The 6,194-nt window shown below is 35.9% G+C and overlaps 2 non-coding genes across 2 annotated transcripts; one reads left to right on the forward strand and one right to left on the reverse strand.

Annotated features, from left to right (window-relative positions):
* Positions 1-456: 456 nt before the first annotated feature.
* Trnai-uau (transfer RNA isoleucine (anticodon UAU)) lies at positions 457-570 on the reverse strand. The gene is made up of 2 exons: positions 533-570; positions 457-492 (listed from the first exon to the last, which is right to left on the reverse strand). It is a non-coding gene; the product is annotated as a tRNA-Ile (tRNA).
* A 319-nt stretch (positions 571-889) lies between these two features.
* Positions 890-963, forward strand: Trnan-guu (transfer RNA asparagine (anticodon GUU)). Its single transcript has one exon. It is a non-coding gene; the product is annotated as a tRNA-Asn (tRNA).
* The last annotated feature ends 5,231 nt before the right edge of the window (positions 964-6,194 follow it).

Here is a 6,194-nt window from a genome sequence, read left to right on the forward strand (position 1 = left end):
ATTGACGCAAACGTTCTTAAATCGGGAGCCTTTTTTCGATTTGACCAATGCGATCAAAATGCATACAAATGCATACAAAGTAGCGGCGTGCCTCCTATCAATACTTGAATTAACATTTTAGAATAGTTTCTTGCGAATGCATCCGTACTGTGCTGTAGATACTAAAAATATCTGATTATTTTAAAATTTAAAATGTCATGTGGAGTATTTTTAGTAATTTAAGTAATATTATATATAAATGCAGTGCAACTTCAGCTGTGTACTACTTTTAGGTTTGGCACTTAAGTCCAGGTGCTCATGGTACAAATTATTTATTTTCATGGCTATAAAATAACAAAATATTGTAAGACGTAGATAAACTCACCATTCCAAACGATAAAATAAAATTCTCATCGCAGACAATTTTTTGTTTACAATTTCCAGTAAAAAGTTAGAATCAGAGAGAAAAAGAACAGATTCCCCAGGCGAGGCTTGAACTCGCAACCTCCGCATTTCTAAACAGATATAGACTCATCAGCGTGGAAGTACTGTTTATAAGTACAGCGCGCTAACCGATTGCGCCACTGGGGACTCGTGTTCACATAAAAACTAAATGAAATGATAAAGTCGTGGAGGCGTGTACGTTTTCCTCGCAGCTCCATTACATAATTAGTGGTTATTGCATAACTCATTGAACATGAATGCAATTCAGTACTGTACTCAAATGCGCAAAAAATGCGTTCATTAAAAGGTTGATTATTTTAAATAGCAAACCCGACACCATTCTTTAATTCCAAGGATGTCTTTGTTGCTCTTGTTGCAAGAGAGAAAATTACGATGGCGTGGCGCGGAACTGAATCAATAACAATATGTAAGACTTAAATTGTACTTCTGCGACTTATTAACAACTGCCTCCGTGGCGCAATTGGTTAGCGCGTTCGGCTGTTAACCGAAAGGTTGGTGGTTCGAGCCCACCCGGGGGCGTTAGAAATCTTTGATTGTTTTCTGTTATGAAATGTCTTTTTTCTTTAATCCAACGATATAAACAGAGCTAGAGCCAGTGTATGGTTCAACGTTTTTACTTTGCGGCAGATGTATTGTTCCCTTTATCGCTCTTGCTCTTATTCTTCGTCATTTTTTTACAGAGTTTGTTACAGAGATGGAAATGTGAATGCAATAATAATTTGCCATACAATTTGCATTAGCTGAAGAAAGCTTGACACGCGTTGCGTTCTGTATATTGCTATACGTGAGTTTTACAGACTATTTGTACCGCGAGTGATAAACCTACTTTTTACATTCATTACGTTAACTTAAAAACCTATCACGTCGTTCTACTTTTTTTTTAAATTGAATAATGCGCATTGGTTATCAATAAAGTGTGAATAACTGCGATAAAAATACACTTGTATAAAACACCGTGAACCCCGATTATCTGGTCAAGAAAAATGTTCCCGATATAACCTCTCAGTTAATAATACAATTTATACTGAATATCTAAAATTCTTAATCAAACTTGCAAATCTCAGTAAATAATAAATCTCAGCTGTTGCTCATCACAACAAAGCCCTGTGTGGTTAAATTCAAAGTTTTAGCCTTATCTTTTGGATCCTAGCAAGCACGCAAACTGCTAAACTAAAACTAATTTGCTTTGCTTTTGACTCTGGGCAAAAGTATCTTTGCTCTGGGCATATGAGAATGGTTCCTTTTTTAATCTCTTGCAACCTTGACATTAAACAATTCACATGTCACATTAAATCATCAACAAAAAAGTGCATCTTCAACAGTTTGTACGAGGAAATCGTGTTTCAGCGCAATCTTGTATGATTTGTTTCCACTCTATAATTGAATCCTCTCTCGGAGAAAAATTTGCGCAAAATCTCACACATTCCTTTTGAGAACAAAAATCGCAAAATGTTACTTACGTATACAATAGTAGCTCAAAGTCACAAGATCGACACTAATAGGCAACATTTTTCGTATGCATTTGAATTCATTTTAGTCAGACATCAAAAGTAGCAAAAGAAAAGACAACTTGCATCTGAATCTGCTCGCCCTTCAACATGTTCAAATACTATCTCTATGGTGCAGCTGGTGATGAGTGCGTGTTGTTTTGACTATTGAAGTGAATTTTGTTCTTTCCAAGGCAACAATTAAGGAAAGAAACATCCCGTGCTGTTATGACGGGTGTAATGACAAACTATGAATAACTATAGCTGTTGTTAGTATGGACAACTTGAAAAATCTTAAATAATGTGATGAAATTCTAAACAAGAGAATGAAGCTTTGTTCGGTTTACCAATTGAATAGCGTTGTAAATTTTCTCTCTATCTTTCTCTCTCTCTCTCTCTCTCTCTCTGCTGTGGTTTGCTTAAACGGCGTTTTTACTGCGAATGTAATATCATAATACCATTACTGATTCCAAATTTGTACTTTAATTGTAAGATTTATGTCACAAGGCTGTTAAATTGGAGCCTGACCTTCAGCAATCAAATCACGACGATAATATGTCTTCCTTGGATCAGAGAAGATGAGAATAGAAGGAGGTCGCTCAATGTCTAGCTATTCTCATCTTCTCAGCTTGGATATAGACGAATCCAATTTCACGCATTCCTACACCTCAATGGCAGCCATTAGCTGGGTCCCCGTCGGCTCTATCTCACCTAAAATGTGAAATGATGCGGCCTTGGAGGGTATTTTAAACTGCATTCTATCACCCGTGTTACACGTAGACAAACGAATGATGACAGTTTACAACACAAAAGAATCTAACATCGAATTTTAAGCGGGTTTATTCCACCAATTGGGCACTCACAACACCTGTTTGGTGCATGCGGGGACCCAAAAATGGCCGACCAAATCCTGATCATGACTTGGCTCGTTAGATTCGTCTATACTAAAAGCTACTAAAATACCCTATCAGCATGTGTTTTGCAAACAGTGCTCAGTTAGCCTACTTGTCATTTGTCAGATAACCCATCGATTATATATCTAACCAATTAAATCGACTGTAAATATAATCACAGGAGTGGATGTTGGATATGGATGAAAATTTAAAGAGTTTATCATTGCGGGTTTATGTCTATGCAGTTCTATAATACTTGCTGGAGTCGCCGATAGTTTCAAACATTCAATTGTATATAACCTTGAAACAACAAATTATATATATAAAAACTGCAACATATAAACGTAAATGCTTCAAGTTTCTAATTAAGTAAAGAATAGATTTTGCTCTTATTATGATTTATAAACATGACATTACAATCAAAACACATGCAAGCACCGCGCAAATTTAAAGTTGATAAGGTATGGACAAGGCATTCACATTCAAGCACAGCGCAAATTGAAAGTTTATAAGTACAGAAGTATGGACAAGACATTAACAATCGAAACACATTCAAGCACCGCGCAAATTTAAAGTTTATAAGGTATGGACAAGGCATTAACAATCGAAATACATTCAAGCACAACGTAAATTTAAAGTTTATAAGGTATGGACAAGGCATTAACAATCGAAACACATTCAAGCACAACGCAAATTTAAAGTTTATAAGGTATGGACAAGGCATTAACAATCGAAACACATTCAAGCCCCTGGGATTCAAGCACAACGCAAATTTAAAGTTTATAAGGACTGTTTTTCTAGATTTCCCTTATATATAGATCAAACACAATTGACTGAAGATCTTGGTTTTGAATGCGTTGAAAGGGAATTTATAAACACAAAACATGTTGTTTCAAGAGTTGATCTTTTTGGCACATGTAGGTATATTTAAAATGAAGTTGTCCAAGGTTATACAGCTGCAACATCAGAGCAGGCTCAGAAGCCTTAAAATGAAAGGGATCAAATTGGTATCAGTACGATAATTACATTCTTTCTTACGAAATGAAATTGAGTTCCGTAAATCTACATTTAAAGCTCATACTCAGGCTGCGTTGATTTGTTTGAATCACTGTGTCCAGTCATATTTGTCTGAAATAACAAGAAATTGAAAATGTATAGGAGAAAGTCAGCCCATTTTTGGTGGCACCATTTTTTTTTATATAAATCTTTTCCGGGTGTTCTCAGTCTCTTTTCCCGTCTTTAAAAGATTACCATCAACGTGGCTTAGAAAATAATCTTCTCTCCTCTCTGTTCATGAGCCCTCATCTTCTTAGTGGATCAAATGACAGTCATACCTGATGAAGTCCTCCGATATGTGAAGGACGAAATATTGTAAGTGAGTAAAAAATCAAAGATAATGTCTGTGTAGCGTTGAAAATCATTTACACAGGATTTTGGAATGTAAAAATATTGTGGAAATGTAAAATGCTAGAACAAACATAATTATTATTTCATGGAATGTGTATATGCTTTTTGTTCGTACTGATTTCGATACAGACACATATTATTTTAAAACAATGTTCTTTGATGATTTATGTTGGCATTTCTAGATATAGTCTTTCATTTAATATGTAGGCTCGTTTTGTATCGTGCAACACACGCCGTATTGTAACTGCGATGGGATTCGCACCAGGGTCTATCGATCATATTAAACCATTGCTATGTCGTCAGTCTATTCTACGAATCAACACTTTTCTGCACGAATCCACAGTTAAGTGTGGATTCGTACAGAGAACTAGAAGTACATACAATCCACTGTTTGTCATCGGCGAACCTGATGAAAAATAATGTTTATTTATATAATTCCCGTCGATCATGCCACTGTTTTTCCGTGTTAATCCACAGTTTATTGGCTAGAATTACGGCTGTAAATTAAGTGATCAGAAAAAGAGCACCGTCATGAACAAAATGATGACATTCTAAAATTATGAAACCATCTTACACAGTAAAAATACATTGAATACAATATCTGAATTGTACAAAGTGTACAAAGTGCGTTTTTTTTAATAATTATACAATATAGAGCTTTTATACAAAATTGTACGCTTTTTATTGAAGTATTTTTTATGTACAAGAACAACGTGCCCGGCATAAAGGAAATTTTTATATGTGCCTTTTAGATTTCAATTGTTTCGTGTGTTTTTTTTTGGTTTTTATTTGCATTTTGCGTGAAATACTCGTCCATTATACTGTGATTATATTGTATTATATAAATCTATTATTCCGCCATATAGTATAATGTTCTTTTCTTTCTATCATTTTTATTTAAAAACTTTTTATCTTTTGTTGTTTCTATTCCTTTCTGGGTTTTTTTCTATATATTTTTTACGCCTTTTTAGTCGCTTACGTATATTTTATTTGGGAAACATTGCTACATATACACATTCTGTGTAGACTAGACAGAATTGAAGTGATGATGTAACAGGATTAACTACCATAGCAATAGGTTAAAACAATTTTTGAATATAGACGAATCCAAATCCACGCATTCCTACACCTGACTAGCAGCCTTTAGTTGGGTAGCCGTCGGCTACAATGCACCCAAAATGTGAAATGATTCGGCCTTGGCGGAAATTTTAAACTGCATTCCATCGCCCGTTTTACACCTTCCGCGAAAACACAGGTAGACAAAAGAATGATTAAAGTTTACAACACAATAGGCCCTATAGTTCCCTTCGGCAAAACACACAGCTTCTACATGGTCTATTCGCTGTTGAAGTGACATAATAATCGGATTAACTACACCATATCAAACGGTACAAATGGATGTACTTGCGAACAAAAGGACTATGTATGAATAGATGCGACGGGATTACCTGCGGAATTATCTCTATTGTATATATTATTCTATTAACCCTCCACGTCCTTGCATCTTCTCTAGGTGTTAGGCGGCTTTTATTTGCACAATGGGGCGCTCAAAACACCAGGTTGGTGCTAGCGGCTACCCAAAGATGGCCGACCAAATCCTGACCATGACTTGGCTCGTTGGATTCGTCTATATTGCACTGCACAAGTACGTTCACATGGTACATCTGCATTGAACCATCTAGATAACCAGGGATAAGGGAGGGATCGTTATTTACAACCGGGGGAACGGAGGATTTAGGGGGGACGCGAATTTTCTTAATTGACTTGAGGGGGACATGAAATTTTGACCTTAATATTGGAAGGAGGACATGAAATTATAAACAAGGAATGAAGGATTCAAGGGGGGGTGTACTGTTTCCTTCGATATGAGGGGGGGGGGGGTACGTATTTTGTGTGTGAAAATCTTCCATTGGCGTAAATAATGATCCCTCCCTAAAGACCTTGATCGTAATTCTATAGAATA

This window comes from Amphiura filiformis, chromosome 3 (assembly GCF_039555335.1).
Source record: "Amphiura filiformis chromosome 3, Afil_fr2py, whole genome shotgun sequence".
NCBI lineage: Eukaryota > Metazoa > Echinodermata > Ophiuroidea > Amphilepidida > Amphiuridae > Amphiura > Amphiura filiformis.